General features: G+C 49.3%; 1 pseudogene; it reads left to right on the top strand.

Annotated features, from left to right (window-relative positions):
- Positions 1-3,423: 3,423 nt before the first annotated feature.
- Positions 3,424-4,450, top strand: LOC147966180 (auxin-responsive protein SAUR32 pseudogene; annotated as a pseudogene).
- The last annotated feature ends 17,090 nt before the right edge of the window (positions 4,451-21,540 follow it).

Below are 21,540 nucleotides of genomic sequence, written 5' to 3'. Positions count from 1 at the left end.
TTATTGTGGGTTAATTCGTATTCGAAAGAGGTTTTCAATTATATAATTTTTTCTCCCGCCGCAGTTGGTCTCGTTGGTTAAGTTTATGGTCAAAGTTGGACCTCGGGAAGCGCGGGCGCACTATATTTTGGAATGGAGGGAGTAACGAACACCTTATGAAACATTGCAGCAAGATAATGATAAACTTTATGATGATATGTAAAGAAAGACACACCTTTATATTTGTTTCTTATCCAATCTTGTGGACACATCAAGGCTTCTAAGATTACGGGGGTAAGATGACTACGGTGATAAAAAAATAATGTAATTTCGCGGGTATTGCCGGGTTTCGGATTCGGGGACTACCAAAACGGGTGTAAACCCACGAAACGTGTCGGGTTGTATAATGTGCCCAACAACAGCCCCGCGAGGATGAAAAGATGCCCATTCCCGTCCCCTAATAGGGTAAAAACCCATGGGGACGCGGGTTTCGGGGCCCCATTGCCATCTTGATGTCCATCTACATCAACGCTACGGTGGCGTGCCCGCGCCTGCCTAGCTTATCCCGTCGTCGTGGTACTACTAACGCGCATGGATCGACAATGGATGATGGATGGACACCGGCCCGGACAGGCCCCGGTGAGTTGCATGCGCCGGGGCGTGGAATCACGCACGCAACCGGCCGGTCTGGCTAGGGGCTGGTGGTCGGGGAATTATGCCGTCGGACTCGGATCGAGGTGGATGCCGGTGCCGGGTGCGGCTGGCCCCCAGCCCCAGCCGTGTGGCCGTGGTCGAGGTTTTTGTTTTGGCGTGGTCGAGGGTTTTGCTCATTGGCTATTCGAGCGCACAACGGTCGGGACAGTTTAATTTCAGGTTTTTTGGTTTGTAACTAAGATTGCCACATTTAAGATTAGGCAAGTTTAAAAATCTGATCAAATATAAAAAAACCCTGAGACGGGTTGTGTGAAAATTAATGTAAATGCATCATTTCATGCGGAAACCTTGGCAGGAGCTTGTGGAGCTGTGGCGAGAAATGATTGGGGTAATTTTATCGCAACGGCAACCTGGCATTTGGTTCATGTAGCATCGGGTTTAAATGTGCCAATCATTGAATCATTGAATCAGATAGTTTAAATGCGTTGGATGCCATTTCAGACCTTGGAGTACATGGGTTTCAATGTGCCAATCATCACCGAGACTAGTTTGCTGGTGATGGACTTTTCAAATGTCAGCTTTATTCATTGCGGAAGGGAAACCAACCTTGTTGCTGACTGTTTAGCAAAGCACTGCTTTAATCTTAGTTTATCTGAATTTTGGGACTTCAATGTCCCTGACTTTATTCTTCCACATATTGTAAATGACATGGCTATCATATGAGGAATAAAGTTATTTATGTTCAAAAAAAAGTTTGATCAACTTAGGTGAGTGTTTGATTCAAGCCACATCTTAGTGAAGCCACACTAGAACCCCACATAACATACACATAAAAGGTGTGGCAAGATTTTCTTATGCTTGCCAACTTGTGGCTTTCATTTTATTCAACTAACCTAAGGCAAATTTAGCAAAAATATGTGCCAAAGTATGGCAATGCAAGGACTAAAACCAAACAACCCCTTCGTCTTCTATGATCTCCTTCGGGTCTCTGATTTTTCTCAGGTTGGTAGACAGCTAGGCGTCAAGTGGGGAAGTGTCCTATTACATTTATTTTTGAGAGGGCCTATAGTTTTATAAAAGGCAGATGATAAATAATAGGAAATTCAGACAAACTCTCACCACGGCCTTGTAAAAAAACCTACATTGCCGTGCTCGTGCTCCACACGTAGCTTCTTTGCCGCCACCACGAGCTCTCTGCGCCACCACCGATCATTGTCGCACCGTAATCGTCGAGATCCATGGGCTGTTGTCGCAACACTATTGCCGAGAAAATATCTCGGGGGAGAGATAGCATTTGACTGGGGTGGGGAGTGGGGAAGTGGGTAGGGAAAATGACACACAAGCCGCGAGAGGGGTGAGTGGGTGAGATGCAAATGACACTACCGTTCGCTCAATTCAGCCCCAGAGGGAACGATTCTGTGATGACGACGTGGCACTAGTCATGGTGATGAGATCCGTGCAGAGCATCTAGCAGCTGTCGACGTGTTCGCTCAGAATTGTTAAAAAAATTGACGCCAGTTCTATAAAATTTACCAAATGAAATACAACCTAATCATAATGACACGATACCTACGAAACGTCCCAATGAAGGATGCGCCCGAGGACGAGCCGACACCATCCTCGCCGGTGCATTCCACCATGATCATCCCCGTGCCCATAAGATGGACATGGTGAGGAAAGAGCAGTTCCGGAAGGCGCAGGCCGACGCCGCCTACAATCGTCAGCTCCTCCAGGAACACCAGTGGGCGGATGAGCAGCTCAACGTCGGCAGGGAGATCGCACCGAACGCAGACGTGGCGGAGCAGGCGGCGTTGCTCGAATCCTACCGCTCCGCCTGCGAGATCCGCCTCACCCGTTGGCGATACCACCAGCATCAGGCGGAACTGGTGGCCGCCTACAAGGAGTTCGATGAGGCGGCGGATGAGGTGTGGGGCAACACCGACGAGGAGGAGGACAATACCGGCTCCGCCGAGGCCACGACCTGCCGCCACGACCACGAAGTCGACATGTCTGCCGGCGCCGCCGGCAGCGATGAAGAGTAGTGCACGGCAGGTCGCCGCCGTTCGGGTCCCAAGAAGGCTACCGCTGCTCCCCTTTGGTTGAAGCCAAGTTTGGTGGGCTGAACATCGTTGACTGATTAGACGCTTGGCGGCGACATGAAGACGGGCAGTTTCACTTCCTGAGGCTCCGAAGGTGAAGGTTACGAAGGCAGTGCTAAAGAGCGCCGAGACGAAACTGGAGGAGACGAAGGTTCAACTCTCGGGGCTCATGACAGGACATGGGGAACGGGCGCCGGTGATCATTTAGTTTAAATATATAATAAAAGTATATTCGAAATTATACCTCCAGAGTCGGACGAGCTCCGTTTTTAATTGAAGTATGTCCGAAATGTAATAAATTTCATCATGATTATATGAAATCCGTCGTGTTTATATGAAAATCCGCTCACTTTATACAAATTTTGTCTGATTGATTTAAAATATTATTAAAATATATGCGGACAGCATTGGATGACGATATTCGACGTGAGTCCGCGGACGGATACCGGACGAACCTAACCCGATTATTCCGACAGGCCGCCGTGTCAGCGACGCAGGCAATCCATCACTCGCCGTCCCGACCCGACACGCAAGCTCCCGAGGCCGGGTTCCGTAGCACAGGACGCCGTACGTACAGGCTCCGGCGCACGGGTGCGCCACGCACCGCCGGCTTAATCTTCTAATCTAATCTCCTCCCGGTCCCGGCCCGCTCGAGCCAAGCAGAGGCAGTCCTATAAAAACCACCGCGAGTGCCGCGAAGCACACCGCACCACACCCACACACGCACACCTCTCGCTCGGCTCTTTGGCTCTAGCTAGCTCTGCTATCGAGCAGTAACTTCGCGGCAGCAGCGGCGCCGGCAGCGAGGGCGAGAGCTCGGCTGCAGTTGGGCCACCGGCGAGGGAGCTGCCATCGTCATGCAAGGGGACCAGGCGGAGAAGAAGGGGAAGGTGAAGAAGGGGTGGCTGGCGGTGCGGGTCGGCCAGGCGGAGCAGCAAGGCGACGGGTTCCGACGGTTCGTCATCCCCATCGCCTACCTCTACCACCCGCTCTTCCAGAGCCTGCTGGAGGCGGCCCGGGACACGTATGGCTACAACTCGGCCGGCCCGCTCCGGCTGCCCTGCTCCGTCGACGAGTTCCTCCGCCTGCGCGCGCTCGTCGACCGGGAGACGGCGCACTCATCCTCGCACCGCGTGCACGTGCACGCCGGCGGCCACCAGCAGCACGGCTACTCCTTCGCCCCGTGCACCCGCGCCAGAGTCACCTCCTGATCGATCATCCATCTTCGAGCTCCGGCCGGCCGGCTTTCGTCTGCTGAGCACCGGTGTCCATCTGCCTGCCGGAGACGACACACATGTACACGTACGTACGTACATAGAGAAGGGGAGAGTCGGAGAGATTCCAGATACGGAGACGCATCACGCATGAGAGGCAGCAGTAGGTGATTAGTCAGTTACCGGCGAGAGCTGGTATAGCACAGGCCAAAGATTGGATTGGCCCTTTTTGTGTTGATTGGTATCAGCTGGTCGTCTGATGAAACCAGTAGGCTTTTAGAATTTATTTTTCTATAGGATTAACATGATTTATGCTAACTAGTGAGCTAACAAGCCTGGCGTGCTTGTCAGATGTTTAAGCTATATGTGTTGGGATCCAGATGTTTTGGTCAGAGACAGGTGCTTTCCGCTTGCCGTCCAGATTTGTAACTTTACTTTGGTCATCTGTTGGGTGGTGTTGCAAGCTACAGTGGCAATGAAAAAAATGTTTGTTCAGTTTTGTAATGGTAATTGGTGTCATTAGTTGTGATTAATAGAAAAGGCAGAGGTCTTGCATCTGACTCCACAGGAAACATAGCCCGCTCCTAACTCTAGCCGCCGCCGCCGCCTCTAATCTCCTCGCCGCTGCCGGGGGATGATGGCGGCGGCGAGGCCTTCCTCCATGGCGTTTCTAGGGCCTGGCCGCGGCGGAGTCTCGCGTGGGTGCTCCGGCCTGTTCTCGCGTTGCAGTCCCTACCATAGCGGCGAGAAGTTCTGGTGAGGGTGGCTCGGTCCGGTTGCATGTCTCGGTGTTCCTCCGACCGCGGTAGTCGTCATTCCTAGGAGCATCTCCAACAGTCGCATCAAATAAGCGCCGCGCCGGAAAAATTTTCATTTTAGCGCGCGCGCAACCGGTATAGTGGCTCCAGCGGGCCCATAAAAACCGCGCGCGCGACATATCTAGTTTGGCGCGGGGGCCGAAACTCCATCGCGCGTCGCTTATTAGCTGCGCCCGCTCCCGCGCTCTGGCTCGCAACTCACCCCTCTCCAGCTGCGGCGTCACCGTCGCCCGCGTCACCCGGCGACCGTTCTGTCACTTCCCCAGCCTATCCCCGCGCCGCGGCGGCTTCCTCCGCCCCCCTCTAGTCACTGCCGCCCCTCGCGCGCGTCCGTCCTCCGACGAACAGCGCCCGGGCACTCGCTGCCGCTCGGCGCCCGCAAGGTGTTCGACAAAACGCCTGCAAGGTATGTATTGCTCAAACTTCATGAATTTGGTGCATGTTGATTGTAGTTTTTATAGCATAGTATTGAATATCGTAGATGAGTTCGTCGTATGATTCTTCCGAAGAAGAATTTGATATGAAAGAGGAGGAGGACCTTGCAATGATCCACATCAATAAAAAACAAAAGCACGCTGGTTCGGTTATGGGTCGGTAGAAAATTTGAAGGGATAGGATCGATGCCCACAACAGATTGATCAGACATTATTTTGTGGAGGATCCCACATACTCCGAGTCATATTTTCGTCGCCGGTTTAGGATGAGCACCGAGTTGCTCACGCGCATTGCAGAGAAATTAGCCCGTTTTGTTGCCTCCTATCATGCCATTCGATGTCCCGCAGCGCATGATGATCTTCAGAAGGATCTCATTGAGGAGTGGTGGGCATGGAATGGACGACAAAGAGCATCATGATTTGTGCGTTCGTTATTGTACTGTTGAACTATTTGTTGTATTTATTGCACTATTTGTTGTATTGAACGATAAACTGTTTGTTTGAGTTGAAATAACGAAATTGAACTATTTATTTTGATTTATTTTGTTTGTGTTTGATCTTTTTGCTTCTGTTTTGGAATGCATATGTTGTTTGTGCGAGAGTCGCGCGCTGCTGGAGCTGCGCGCGCGCTGCATTTTAGCGAGGCTGTTGAAGCCAGTGCTGCCCGCCGCGCCAAACCAGACGATGAGTACGCGGCAAAGTAGTTTTTAGCGCGCAGCGCGTTCGGCGGCTGTTGGAGATGCTCTAATAGCTCCTCTTCCTGGTCGAGAGGAAGTAATAATATTCTTTCTTCTCCTACTATACTTAAGTTGATAATATCCAGTGTTAGAGTCCCCTTATTTAATTTCTTTCTCGTTACATCTTTGCAACCATTTTAACTCTTCCGATTTCAAAAATCTATTTAATTTATCCCTAAGCTCTTTCTGCTTGAGCCTAGCGTCAACAATGATTCCAAAAAGTTCAAAGTGTTTATTATAGCATCAAGCATGTACCAAGCAGTACCATTTTTATCCCACCATCTTAATTTTCTCCTAAGCATTCTCAATTTCTACTGCCAAATCACAATGTTGGACCAGAATATCTAGCATTCCAAGGTTTAAATCCTCTATTAGTGCACAAGAATTATCATATCTAATTAGAGCGGGTTTATGATTTGTTCACCAGTATCCAGTATTAAAGAGGTATGATCATATATCCCTCTTTCAATGAAGTAACCATTGACAAAGAGTATTTCTCTTCCCAATCTGAGCCAATTAAAATTATGTTCAATTTCTCAAAGGTTGGATCATCTAAATTATTACCCAGGTATAATTCTATTCGGCCATGGTAACTCTCCAGATCTAGCATGCTCAATTATAGCACTAAAAACAAAACTCCAGTGACCATGTGTGTTCAGCTTATTCTTCTCAGAGCTCTTCCTAATAATATTGGAATCACCCGTATCATACAACATAAAGTATTTCTCTGGTATATTCTAGAGAGTTCAACTAGAAATTCAATTTTCTCTCGGGTTGAGCAGCTCCATACACAGTAATTAAATTCCAAATCAGATGCGAACCAATCTGTGATTGAGATAGTTAGGTGGACAGTGATATCCCCAGCTCACCAGGGTTCATTTCCTGGTGCTCGCATTTATCCTGGATTTATTTCAGGATTTCCGGCAATACGCTTTCAGTGGGAGGAGACGTTCCCGTCGACTACGAGGCGTCTACGGTGACTTCGTAAAATCTCAAGATTGTAGCGACCCGATCTCAAACGGTCAATTCTCTGTGCTTCAGTGTCATCCCTATATCGGTAATGCTGACACACACAGTAATTTGAAGGATTTATAACAGAGTAGCAATCACACACTTATTACATCGAATGTCTCAAAAAAAGAACTTATTACAATTAATATGGCTTAAGGCCATCTAATACGATAACAACGGAAGGCTTGGAAGATAAAGTGAGTCCATCAACTCCAACGACATAGCTGAGTTGCACGGCAACGACCTAACGAACCTTACCCCTTGTCTGAAAAGTTTGCAACATAATACGTTGCAGCCTGAAAATGGGTCAACATATGGAATATGCTGGCAGTGTAACACAGTAGAGTAAGAACAGAATAATACTATCACTACATGCATATTTGGCTGGTGGAAAGCTCTATGGTTAAAGTTTTGCGAAAAGCCAATTTTTTCCTACAACAAAGGAATAGATTTTATTTAACTATCATGGTAGTTGAAACATCATTGAGAAGATTCCTTCAACTCAATCCCAATTAAAAGTAATTATCAACCCAACAATATTAATTTTAAAGTGATGAGATACATATGATAATTCAAGTACTAGATACTCAAGATTGTCCATAAATGGGGACACGACTAACCATGATTGGTTTATACACTCTGCAGAGGTTTGCACACTTTTCCTCACAAGACTCGTTCTCCTCTGTTGGATTTCTCGCACTACATGATGTTTGAGAAATTGATGACCGAGACACAGTTTTTCAGAAGCATTAACTCTCTACTCCGGATAGACTATACCACCTACAACCCAACTACCGGCTAGTCTACCTCTTCAAGAGTTTCACGCAACTTACTCAACTATGCTAGAGCCCATAATAGCATGTGGCTGCACACGGAAGTTTCTAGCATGAAATATCTCAGTTTCCTTTGAGCCTGGGTGGCGGACCTTAGGATTATCACACGGGTACTCCGGGATATCCTAGGACAACACTGGCTTCTTCAGGTGCCCGACAAACAATCCACCCAGATATGTATTAAAGTTGCCACCAAAAGTTGAACCATTAATTAGTAATCTCACATCCGCCATGGTGTAACGCCCTCGATGCGGCTATATCTCCCACGTGTCGAAGCACGACTTAGAGGCATAACCGCATTGAAAGCAATGTCGCAAGTGAGGTAATCTTCACACAACCCATGTAATACATAAGGGAAAGAGATACATAGTGGGCTTACAATCGCCACTTCACACAATACATGAATATAGCATTACAACATCCAAATACAATCAAGGTCCGACTACGGAACCAAAATAAAAGAAGAACCCCAAAAGCGACAAGGTCCCTGATCAACCCCAACTGAGCTCCACTACTGATCAACTAGAACGGAACGACACAAAGGACAAGATCTTCATCGAGCTCCTTCCGAGCTTGGTTGCGTCACCTGCACGGTCTCATCGGCACCTGCAAGCTGGTTTTGGAAGTATCTGTGAGCCACGGGGAATCAGCAATCTCGCACCCTCGCGATCAAGACTATTTAAGCTTATGGGTAAGGTAAAAGGTATGAGGTGGAGCTGCAGCAAGCGACTAGCATATATGGTGGCTAACATACGCAAATGAGAGCGAGAAGAGAAGGCAACGCACGTTCGAGAAAGTATGATCAAGAAGTGATCCTAGAACAACCTACGTCAAGCATAACTCCAACACCGTGTTCACTTCCCGGACTCCGCCGAAAAGAGACCATCACGGTTACACACGCGGTTGATGCATTTTAATTAAGGTCAACTTCAAGTTTTCTACAACCGGACGTTAACAAATTCCCATCTGCCCATAACCGTGGGCACAGCTTTCGAAAGTTCAAATCCTTGCAGGGGTGTCCCAACTTAGCCCATGACAAGCTCTCACAGTCAACGAAGGAATAGACCTCCTCCCGAGACATTCCGATCAGACTCGGTATCCCGGTTCTACAAGACATCCTCGACAATGATAAAACAAGTCCAGCAAGACGGCCCGATGCGCCGACATCCTGATAGGAGCTGCACATATCTCGTTCTCAGGGAAACACCGGATGAGCGCTCCGTACAAGTAAAACCAGCCCTCAAGTTTCCCCGAGGTGGCGCTGCAAAGGACTCTAGTTCGGACCAACACTTAGACAAGCACTGGCCCGGGGGGGTTAAAATAAAGATGACCCTCGGATGCGCGACTCCCAAGGGAAAAAGGCTAGGTGGCGAATGATAAAACCAAGGTTGGGCCTTGCTGGAGGAGTTTTATTCAAAGCGAACTGTCAAGGGGTTCCCATTATAACCCAACCGCGTAAGGAACGCAAAATCCGGGAACATAACACCGATATGACGGAAACTAGGGCGGCAAGAGTGGAACAAAACACCAGGCATAAGGCCGAGCCTTCCACCCTTTACCAAGTATATAGATCCATTAATTAAATAAGATATAATGTGATATCCCAACAAGTAAACATGTTCCAACAAGGAACAACATCTCCATGTTCCAACAAGGAACAAACTTCAATCTTCACCTGTAACTAACAACGCTATAAGAGGGGCTGAGCAAAGCGGTAACATAGCCAATCAACGGTTTGCTAGGACAAGGTGGGTTAGAGGCTTGGTTCAACAATATGGGTGGTATGATAAGCAAGTGGTAGGTATCACAGCATAGGCATAGCAAAAGAGCGAGCAACTAAGAAAGTAAAGATAGAAGTGATTTCGAGGGTACGATCATCTTGCCTGAAATCCCGCAAGGAAGAAGAACGAGTCCATGAAGAAGACAAACGGAACGTAGATGAACGGGTCCTCACAATGCGATGTTATCAGAACCAACCCGAAGAAGCAAACACCGGAAAAGAAGCACACAACATAGTAAACAACCAACACATGAACATGGTATGATATGCGGGATGCGGTATGCGATGCATATGCATGATTTGCAAGGAAATGAAAGAACCGGGCCTCAACTTGGAAATCCAAGTGTGCCACTGGAAAGATGAGATGAAATCGCTTGAAAACGATATAAAGATCCCCGGAATCGGAGTTACGGTTTGGAAATGGCAAGCGATTCAAATATGACCACGATCTGCGATTTACAGCAAGTAGCCATCTAAATGCAACAAGATGAACATGCTACAACACTCAAACATGACAACAAAATACATGGCAGGGATCCATTCAAGATGCTTAACAAAAGTCTAGCACTGAGCTACGGCTAATTCATCCATTAACAGGTTCAAACAAGCATGGCAAAAATGCATATGGTAAACAGATTTCAGACTTAGTGAAATTAACACTTGTCTGTAATTTCAGATCAGATAGCACTCTTCGGAGCATGAAAACTATATGCTACAGGAACTGAACATGGCAAAGTAAAGCATGGCATGGAGCTACTCAAAGAGCTTAACAAAAGTCCCTTAGTGACCTTGAGCCAAAAGGGATCAGAAAATACATTTGCAAGCATGTGAACATGGCAAAAACACAATCAGTTCTCAGACTTAGTGAAAACTGGAGCATGCTGAAAACAGATATCAACTAGGCATGTTTACGAGCTCGATGCACTCACTATAGAGCAAGTCATGACAATATACGCATACACCCATCAAGAATACACATTATACAAGCTATACATGGCAAGAACAATAACATATCATGCACGGATCAATTACAACATCCTCGGCAAAATCGCTAACAAGTAGCCAATCTGCCCAGATTCACGAAATAGCACAAGTAGAGCTCGATTGACTCAAGCTAGGGTGCTCCATAATTACAAACAAAGACATGAATGGATAGAGCACTACAAGATTAACAAAACATCCTTACTGATCATCCTCAAAAGAGGCACGGATCAGTAGGAAACAACATGAACATATGGCATCATGAGAAAAAATAGATCAAGGACTTAGTGGAAATGCTAAGTCCCTGAAATCGGCATTACCAAGTGCCTCACTTTGCAGGCTTGTGCTAGTCACCACACACATCACAAAAATACATGGGTTGCACCTCTGGAAAGATGGCAAAACTCTTAACAAAACATATGTAGAGCTCATGGGCATATCATGCACACGATAATCATGGCAAAAAATGACAAATACCTAAATGGAGCAGCAGATCTGACAATTATCTCAAGTAGCACTCTTCTAACAGCATTTCGGGCATCAAGATGAACTCAAATGAAAATGATGCAATGATATGAAATGATGTACTCTCTGAGACGAACATTTTTGATATGCTATATTCTCAAATCGGAGTTACGGATGCGGAGATACGACATGATGAACATGGGCATATGGATCTGGCAATTTCGGGGACTTAGTGAAATTCTCACCCCGGGAAAAGTCAACGAGCGGAGTGGATCGGGTTGGACGAAGGCGGAGCGGATCGGGTCGGGCCGAGGCCGAGGAGGGCCTCAGCGATGGAGACGGCGGCTCCGGCGAGGTCGTCGCCGGCGGGGCGGCGGATCCAGCCGGGCTCGGGGTTCCCGTGGCCGGATCTGGCAGCGGGCGGCGGCGGAGCTCCTCCGAGGGGGCGGGGCGGTGGTGCGGCGAGGCGAACGGTGGCGGCGGCCGAACGGCGCGGCGGCGCGGAGCCGCATCGGCGAGGCGGCAAACTCCGGTGGGCGGCGGAGCATCCCACCGGCGGCGGCGCGCGGAGAGGCAGGCGGGCGGTGGTCGCCTCGAGCGGCGGCGCGAGGTAACGGGCCCGCGGGCCAGGCGCGGTCCTCGCGGGCCGGTGGTGCGGGGGCGGCGGAGCCTGCCACGTGGCGCGACGGGAGAGGGCGGCGGCAATGCGTCCGGTCGGAATCGGACGTGTCCGGCGCGGCGCGAGTAGATTTAGGGTTTCGGGGAAGAAGGAGAAGGAGATTTTCGGGGTGTCTTTAAATAGGTATAGAGGGAGCAAAGAGACTCCAAATGAGATGCGATTTTCGGCCACGCAATCATGATTGAACGCTCTAGATGATAGAAGGGGTTTAGGTGGGTTTTGGGCCATTTTGAAAGGGTGTTGGGCTGCAACACACACGAGGCCTTTTCGGTCCCTCGGTTAACCGTTGGAGCATCAAACGAAGTCCAAATGATACGAAACTTGACAGGCAGTCTATCGGTAGTAAACCAAGGCCGCTTGGCAAGTCTCGGTCCAATCCGGAAATGTTTAATCCCCACACAAGAAAGAAATGCAGAAATGACAACCGGAGGAGATAGGAGCACCGGAATGCAAAACGGACAACGGGGAAAATGCTCGGATGCATGAGATGAACATGTATGCAAATGAAATGCACATGATGACATGATATGCAATGCATGACACGCAAGCAATGACATGTCAACAACAGCGAATAACTGGACGACAGCTGGCACATCGGTCTCGGGGCGTTACACATGGATTCACTCGCCCAAACCACGTCTACGAGCATAGCATAGCAATATAAGCAATACATAGAAGTAACTCCCAAGGGTTTGATAATAACAGGGCAATAGGTTCTAGCTCAACAACTACTTCCCATCCCACATGTTAAACACATCCTAATCATGCAATGTTTGAGGGTTGGAGCTAATGCATAAAAACTGGGTGATAAAGAGGTGTGATCAAAGTGTTACTTGCCTTGCTGGTGATCCGCAAAACCTAAAGACTCGTAGTAACACGCTTCGCACTCCGGGTGTTCTATCGCAAACAAACAATAGTATGCATAAGCAAACAAGCAAAGAAGCACGGGTAAAACTCAAATAAGAAGTTCTAACCAGAAAGTTCAACTTAAGAACTCCGGTTTGCAAAAAAAATCAAATCAAACGGAGCAACGAAACTCAAACTGCGAGAGAAACAAGATCCGATTACTAATCTGGACCTAAGTCAAATTTTATAGTACCAAAATCTTGTTCAAGTTGATTAAACAGAAAGAGGATTTCGAGACGAAGATCTAGGCGCTTGAATCGACTGATTCCGATAAACGAGCGAAAAGATAAACTAAAACGAAAATCGAATCAGAAATCGCGATCGAAAATAATCATGGAAAATCCAAGAAAAAGAAAAACTGACGAACAGGCTAACGAACGAACGTTCGCTGTCTGCGGCTAACGAGTGAACACCGTTCGTTAAAACGAACGTATGGACGAACGTCCACTACTAAACTAAACCGGAAAAAACCCGATCTATTCTAAAACATGAATCTAGGGTTTTCTAAAAAAATTGAATCGGTTTAAAAATAAAACCGAACGGCGGCTTATACCTCCGGCGAGGTCTGGCTGCGACCGCGGGTAGTGCGGGGCAGCGGCGCTAGGCGGCGGCGCGGGGCGGTGACGGCAGCGGCGGCGCGGGCGGAGGGGTTCGGGTGGTGGTGGAGTCGGGGGCGGGGGCGGCGCATATATAGAAGGAGGGCTAACTTGGGGGAGGGGGCAAGGCAGCGCGGGGGAAGAGTCCCAGCCGGACTCGGTGTCGGGCGGTGGCGCTCGCGGTCTCCTGGAGGGAGACGAGGAGCGGGGCGGTTGGGCCGGCTCGGCTGGGCTTCGGCCCAGTCGGGCGCTGGAATTTTTTTTTAAATAATTTCACCGAAACTTAAATAAATCCTAGAAAAATAAATAAAAATCTAAAAATGCTAACAAATTTTTACCGTCTAAATAAAATATTTAGAATAAGATGAACATTTTGTTGGCCGTAAAATGCAACTTTGAAAAACGTGCAATTTTTCTAATTCAAATAAAATAGTAATAAACTCCGAATAAAATCAAATATTTGATTTTAATATTTTTTTCTCCAATATTTCATTTACTTTAGAGAAGTCATAATATCTTCTCTCATATATTTTAATATGAAATATTTTCGGAGAGAAAAATGATTTAAACCAACAATCCTCGTTTCAATATTTGATAAAACTCAAATATGAAAACAGGGAAATCCCTAACTCTCTCCGAGGGTCCTTGAGTTGCTTAGAATTTCAAGGATCGCGAAACGAAATGCAGCAAAATATGATATGCATGAATGATCATTCCAAATTAAAAATTTGGGATGTTACAAAAATGATATGACGGCTCAATCTCTTGGCGGTGCTCATAGGGATAGGGTGTGCATGTGTCCGTTCATAGGGGGTGAGTGTATGCGTGTTTATACGAACGCTTTGGGCCTGTACTGTGTTTAAAAAATATTCCAAGTCAGATCTACTTTTTTCTATCGTACACTAGCATTATGACAGAATAATCCTCATGTTTGGAATCCAAAACCTTCAAAGAAAATCACGGTATCACTTGGTTTGTTTTATTTCTGAGACTGCATGCACAGAGGGCTCAGACGCCGGTTCGATTCAGGCCAGCCACGTACGCACGCACGCATGCACGCAGGGCATTTGCGTGCATTGAAAACAAAGAAAGAAACCACAACATTCGCTAGCCGTAGAAGCTTCCATGGCATGTCTGTCAGGCCGGTGAGCGTGCGAGTAAAGCGTCTGTAGCTCGACCGAAAGATCTCTTAGAACATTTTCAACAGGTTGTATGTTAATTTTGTTGGTAAAATATTCATGTCATCAACCAATAAGCTATCATACAACTGCTCTAATGGGTTGTACGTAAGCTATCCAATAGATGATGAGACAATAAATGTGATTGCTCTCTATTTCATCTTGGAACTTGTGCAAAGATTGTTGGTTAATCTACATAAAACTTTGCTCTCTCTTCATATTTAATACATGCCACATCATCATTATGTTTTAGATGGTAAATTACCAACAATTATTTCACAACTGTTGGAGATGCCCTTATCTCTCCTCCGTACCACGACGGAAAGAGAAAGAGAAAGGCGAGGCATCATCGCGCTGCCCGCCACTGTCGCGGTGTCCCTTACCACGGCATATCGCATATATCGCGAGGGGACTTTTCCGGACGTGGCCTTGACTTTCTTTTTCCGGGAGATTTGGCGGCCGATTCGGCCGGACCGGGGCACTGCCGCCCATCTCCCCGGAGCCTCTCCCTCCCTGCCTGCCTTCGGCTTTTCCTTTGGTTGGCGGCACGTACTACTACGACCTTGGCACGCCCGGCCCCAACTTGCACATACGAACGGCATCCCGTCTCGTCCATGGGACCAGACCGATGGCGAGGCTTTTGGAAGGAATATTTGCCGGTGACGAGCGATGATGATACGGAGGATCGATGATGGTGGCTTTGGATGTGGGCAGGGCGACGTTCGTTGCGTCGTGCCTCCCGTGGCTCCGTCGCTCTCAGCGCCAAGCGGCCGGGATAGATAGATAGATGGCTATAGAGCACGTACCTCCGGTCGAATCCCTCCTACACCACACCCCTATTCATCATGGCACCATCGACCACGATTATTCCACGAACATTGCCTCTCGATCGTTCGCGGCCACGCAGCACCTTTCTACGTACTGTATGCACGAGAGCAACCGCGAGTGGTCGAGATGCGGTGGTACGTATCCTTTGGAAGAACGCCCGTGGTAGCAGCTGATTTACGCTGCAGGAAGCTGTTTCTTGTGCAGGCAGGCCATGGTAAATGGTCATGTCGGTCGTGCATGTGAGGCCGTGAGGCAGTGTAGCAGTATGAACACACGTATTTCTCCCAGTGACTCCCGTGGCGTAATGATCCGACCGGTCGGTGACGTTCTTGGCCCAATATCGGCGACGGCGACACGGGTTAGTGGCCGGATCCACACGGTTTGTTCAATCAGTTGATCAAAGACGAGACGGATGGGACGGGAGCCGTGCTCCGCCGGGCAGGCAGCGAGCACCGAGCGCAAGCACAAACCCGTGGCGCCATACCATTTTTGATTTGCTGACACACTGGATGGACTGCCGCCTGCTTCATTTCTCTTCTTCTACCGGCGTCGCAGGTTGCATGGAGCGGAGTTACTACGTTGCTCGCACGGCGCCTGCAGCTTCTGCATGCATGCATGCGCTAGCTTATCAAACTCGTCATTGTCACGCACGCAAGTTCACGGATGGATTTGCTAGCTGCTCCAATGGCCAATCAGGAGAGCCGATCGATCGTGTGGTCTCTTGTAGGTGAAGTACTAGAATGACTCGGACTAGAAAAGAGGAGCACCAAGTTGATTGATCGGTCGTGCGACGTCGCCCCCCGCTTTCTATCGTGCCGGTCGAGCTCATGGATGGATCGCTTTTCACCCGGGCCGAGAGCGAAACAAGTGCCAAAGCAGAGTGTCGATCACTTGGTAATTATATAAACAATAAACAAACTCAAAGTTATCACGCGCAAACTCAAGACCTAACTAAAAGAAGCCGGTGGAGATGTACGTAGTACGTGCCGTTGCAAACTTTGCCCGGCTAGCTACTCACGAAGAGCCGACACGCACAAGCGCACATACACACAAGATGGGCCCGACGCGTGCACCGCACCATGCATGCGGCCATGTCCATGCCGGCATGCTCCCCGGCGCGGGTTCGTGGAGAGCAATCCACCGCACGGAACGTACGGGGCCGGGCGCGCACTCCAGCGTTTTCACGGGCCGAAGCCGGAGAGAAGAGAGCGAAACTGGCAAAGCGCGCGGCCGTGTAGGCCCCTGGGCCGGCGAGGAAGCGAGCCGCGCGCGCACTGAGCGCAGCCAGTACGCGGCCGGCGTGTCGATGGCTGTCACGGGCGCGACCGCGCGAGGGTGACCGCGATGTCGACGCACGCACGCACCGCGTCCATCTATCGCCGTCCATGGTGCCGTGGCAGCGCCATCGCCCGCGCCTAGCTTGATCAGCCAATCGTAACACGCATGGATGATGGAGGATCATGGATGGACGTCCGTAATTGCTTCACGGACGACACCATATGCACGATCTACATCTGATATTTCCTTCCCAACTACGCTAGCTTCAGCTTTTGAATAAAAAACAACTGCCTAAACCCTGTGGGTGCTGCCACGTAGTATCGTGCAGGCGTCGGACAGAAAATTATCGTCCGTGTAGCAGTGTTCATGGACGTCTGCCGGAACCGACGAGTTGCATGCGCTGGGGCGTGGAATCACGTACGCAACCGTCCGGCCCGGCCAGGGGTTGGTGGTCGGGGCAATATGCCGTCAGATTGATTGAGGTGCGATGCCGGTGTCGACCGAGTGCGGCTGGCCCTAGCCTCCGCCGTGTGGTCATGGCCGTTCGAGCGTATAACAGTCGGTTTGGTTTCGTTTCGTCTTCTATGATCAGGTGAGATTTAGCTGGGTTGGAGCATCTACAGCCGGACTTTACAAATTCAATCCCTTAAACACCCACGGTCACGTCCGATTACGTCCACGGGCAGCGATCGTCCACACCTCAAATTAGCCACCCTGCATTCGAGTCTTTTATATTTCAATCCCTAAATCCATACAAAGCATGCAAAGTAAATCATATATACCACATACTACGTACCATCTTAGCTAATCTTTGTCGTAGAGGATCGGTGTCGGGCGCCGGCTAGACGGGCGCGTAGGAGGGCTCCGGCTCATCCTCCTTCTCCTCGACCTCATCCATGTAGGCGAGCATTTCCACGGAGGGGATCGAGGATGACCTGCTGCTTCGTCTGCAGATCCGCGTCGCCAGCATCCCTCAGATCATCATCCTCCACCGGGTCATCCTCCTTCGGATCCACTGCATCCGGAGATAGCCCACGGCGATCTGAGCTTTGCGCCTTGCCCGGATCTGCTCAAGGAGCTACAGTCGGCGCTATGGGGGCATGGCTACAAGTCGAATGGGGAGTGGAAAGTGGCGGCGGCGGCGGACATGCAGAGAAGAATGTGGATGGTAGGGTTTCGGTGCCGGCAGTCGACTTAAATTGCCGGGCTAGGCACTACACTGCCCGCCGAAGCGATGCCACGCGGCGACATCGATTCGACGAAGGAGACGAGTTTCAGACCGCCGGGTTTCCGGACGACTCACCGTGGGACCCGACCATCAGTCTGACACGGCGGGCGCGCACGCGTACGCCCATATCTGCCCCATATTTAGACTAGATATGAGGGGTGACGCTCTTAAAGTTTGTTTATCTATGCATTCATAACTTGTGTTTTTTTAGAAACACAATACAAACGCTAACGACCGCATACACACACTCAACCCTACGTGTACATTTGAAAGACTAAGTCAACATATTTTAAGATTGATCAAGTCGTCACAAATGCTTCATAGTTGATAAGCACACTATATCAGTGAATGAATAGATAAATGAATCCAAAAAATATAGAGTCCTGTTTCAAGTAGAGCTTGAATCAGGATGGGCTAGTTCTGCCACAAAGAAGCTAACCATTTATACTATGCTTAGTTTCTACAGCCAGACTTTGCAAATCCGACACCTCAAACACCCGTGGACACATCCGGTCGCGTCCACGGGCAGCGATCGTCCACACCTCAAATTAACCACCCTGCATTCGAGTCTCTTATATTTCAATCCTTAAATCCATACAAAGCATGCAAAACAAATCATATATACCACATACTACGTATCACCTTAGCTAATCTTCGTCGTCGAAGATGTTCACGACGTCGGTGCCGGGCGCCGGCTGGACGGGCGTGTAGGAGGGCTCCGGCTCATCCTCCTCCTCCTCGACCTCATCCATGTAGGTGAGCATTTCCGCCTCCTTCGCGGTCTCCATCTCCTGCTGGCGACGCCGTCTGACCTCCGCAGCCAACTCCAGGCGGTGGGAATCGAGGATGGCCTGCTGCTCCGTCTGAAGATCCATGTCGTCAGCGTCCCCCACATCATCATCCTCCATCGGGTCATCCTCCTTCTCCGGATCCACTGCATCCGGAGATAGCCCGCGGTGATCCGGGCTTCGCGCCTTGCCCGGATCTGCTCAAGAAGCTACAGTCGGCGCTATGGAGGCATTGCTACAAGGCGAACGGGGAGTGGAAAGTGGCGGCGACGGCGGACATGCGAAGAAGAATGTGGATGGTAGGGTTTGGTGCCGGCGGTCGACTTAAATTGCCGGGCTAGGCACTACACTGCCCGCCGAAGCGACGACATCGATTCGACGGAGGAGACGAGTTTCGGACCGCCGGGTTTCCGTGCGACTCCGCGTGGGACCCCACCGTCAGTCTGACGTGGCGGGCGCGCTCACTTGCGCCCATATCTACCCCATATTTAAACTAGATATGAGGGGTGACGGTCAGCCCAGGTGTTTGAGGCCCATTTAAGCCCTCCGTATGAGACGGGTTTGGGGCGTCGTCCGGCTGTAGACGCTCTTAAAGTTTGTTTATCTATGCATTCATAACTTGTGCTTTTTTAGAAACACGGTACAAACGTTAACAACCGCATACACACACTCAACCCTACGTGTACATTTTAAAGACTAAGTCAACATATTTTAAGATTGACCAAGTCGTCACAAACTCTTCGTAGCTAATAAGCACACTATACCAGTGAATGAATAGATAAATGAATCTAAAAAATATAGTCCTGTTTCAAGTAGAGCTTGAATAAGGATGAGCTAGTTCTACCAAGCTAACCATTTATACTATGCTTAGTTTCTATGTCGTGGTTAATTAGAACTTACAAAGCTCAGCACCAACCTTAACTAACATCTCCACGTGTAAGAATATGTTATCGTCTATCAAAGATAACTAACGATCTTTGTGAGGAAGTGTTCGATATTATAAACGATTTTGTAGTAACAGTAAAGTGGAGCCGAAACTTTCGTGATGTAATACGACGTTCCAGGACCATAACTGAAGACGACCCTTGTGGATTTACAACAGACCTCACATCAACGCTTAATTATATTGCAAAGCTGCTTTGAAGGTTGCATAAGATACTTCATAAAAAAAAAGTCCAGCATATAAGATATGTTCTCTGGGAACATATCCTTATCTCTAACTACCCTTTCGTGTCGTTTTTTAAGACGATGGGGACGACCCTTCCCTGCCGTTGCGGGCTCCCTCCTCCTCCCCCCCCCCCCTTCCTCTCTCATCGCCATCGGAGGGCGCGACCAGGAAAAGCCTGGCCGGCGTCATCAACGCCGAAGCTCTTCGCCTTGTGGTAGCTTTTTGCCACGACGGCCTTTTTCCTCGGGCGCGCCGACGCCCGGAAGATGGTGAGACAGTGTTCCTTGGCGAGTTATGGTGGTGATGGTAGTTCGTGTGAGATGTCCGGCCATGGCAGAACACCTAACCCCTACCCCCTCTAGACCTCCGCCTTATAAGGGCGTCTAGGGGGAGGGGTGGTATGGCCTGCGGGGATCCCAGGTCACCCCAGGTGCTCAATTAGTTGTATATACTCCCAAAATTCTACCTCACATTATTACTGATTTTTCACGTTGTCGCCACTCTCTGTTCTGGTGCGATTTTTGTTTTTAGCCTTGATCTGGCCCTCTGCCGAAGGGGAGAACCTTTATCTTCAACCTCTTCATCAACCCTTGCTGCTCCCATGATGATCCGGGGGAAGTTCACCTTCGAGACTTAGGGTGTGTGGCAGTAGCTATATGTCATGTACCTCATTTTCTTGATCTTATGAATAATCAACGTGATGATGATCTCGGGTATTGATGATTAATTGAACCATACTCCGTCTGTAAAGAAATATAAGAGCGTTTAGGTCATTATTTTATGGATGTAGTACAATGTATCTCTTATGATTGATCAAATCTTTGACGCCCTCTAGCGTATCACAGTAGATAACTATGGCACTTCCGACATACATGAATGTAGCAAGCCCTCCAAGCCACGATGACAACATGCTCATGATGACATGATGGCCATGAGAAAAACAACAACTAATCCCCACCCTCTTTTTTTCAAGTAGTAGTAGAAACAAGCTATGTTTTACACGCGTAGCATGTCTGCAACCCTCATTTGGATAGGAATAGCGGCAGATGTTGTCAAAGATGACGGATTCAAGCATATTACTGTTCTACTTTGTAAGGTTCTCGAAAATAATTAATAAAATGATCGCATGCATGTCCCAAATGCAGAGGCCGGAGATCATCCGCTTTTTCTAAAAAAAAATAAAAATTGTCTGCAACCCAAGATGAAATACAGCCCACGAGAGATGAACCATGTTTGAGACCTCAACAAAGAAAGAAATGTTGCCTAAACCTAGTTCCCAAACCCGAACAGGAACGTAATCCAGAGGGTGGCTCCAACAGCTACAATCCAACAGTTGGGCGATGAGCAAAGCCAGACTAGAGCCCGACCAATTTAATTGCCACCATGTATCAACATCTCCTGCGGCCGTGGGGCAGCAGTCACGTACAGCACGGCAACGTGCCTATCCGCCAGCTCGCACGGCTCAAGAAAACAATTCCACCTGACACAGCCAGTCCGCCGTCGTGGGCCAGCCGCGCCACGACCAAAGGACGACGTACGTACGACCTGTGCACCACCCCGTCGGTCCGGCCCGGCGACAGCGTGCCCCTCCTTCTCCGTCGCCATCTCTCTGTCCGTCCAAACCACATCGCACCTTCCACTAGCGCGCATGGCTCCACCGCCGACCTACCCATCCCCCTCACCGCAACTGAGGCCTGACGCGCACGCGACGGCCGGCCTGTACGGCCAGCGACCCCGACGCCGTAACCCGATTATTCCGACGGGCCGCCGTGTCAGCCACGCACACGATCCATCGCCCGCCCGACACACCAGAGGCCGAGCTCCGTATCAAAGGACGGCGTACGTACAGGCAGCGCACGGGTGCGCCACGCACCGGCGGCCAATCT

The sequence above is a fragment of the Triticum urartu genome, chromosome 6A, assembly GCF_056163025.1.
Source record: "Triticum urartu cultivar PI428250 chromosome 6A, HENAU_Tu73, whole genome shotgun sequence".
Lineage (NCBI taxonomy): Eukaryota > Viridiplantae > Streptophyta > Magnoliopsida > Poales > Poaceae > Triticum > Triticum urartu.
This window is presented reverse-complemented; position numbering and strand designations above follow the sequence as displayed.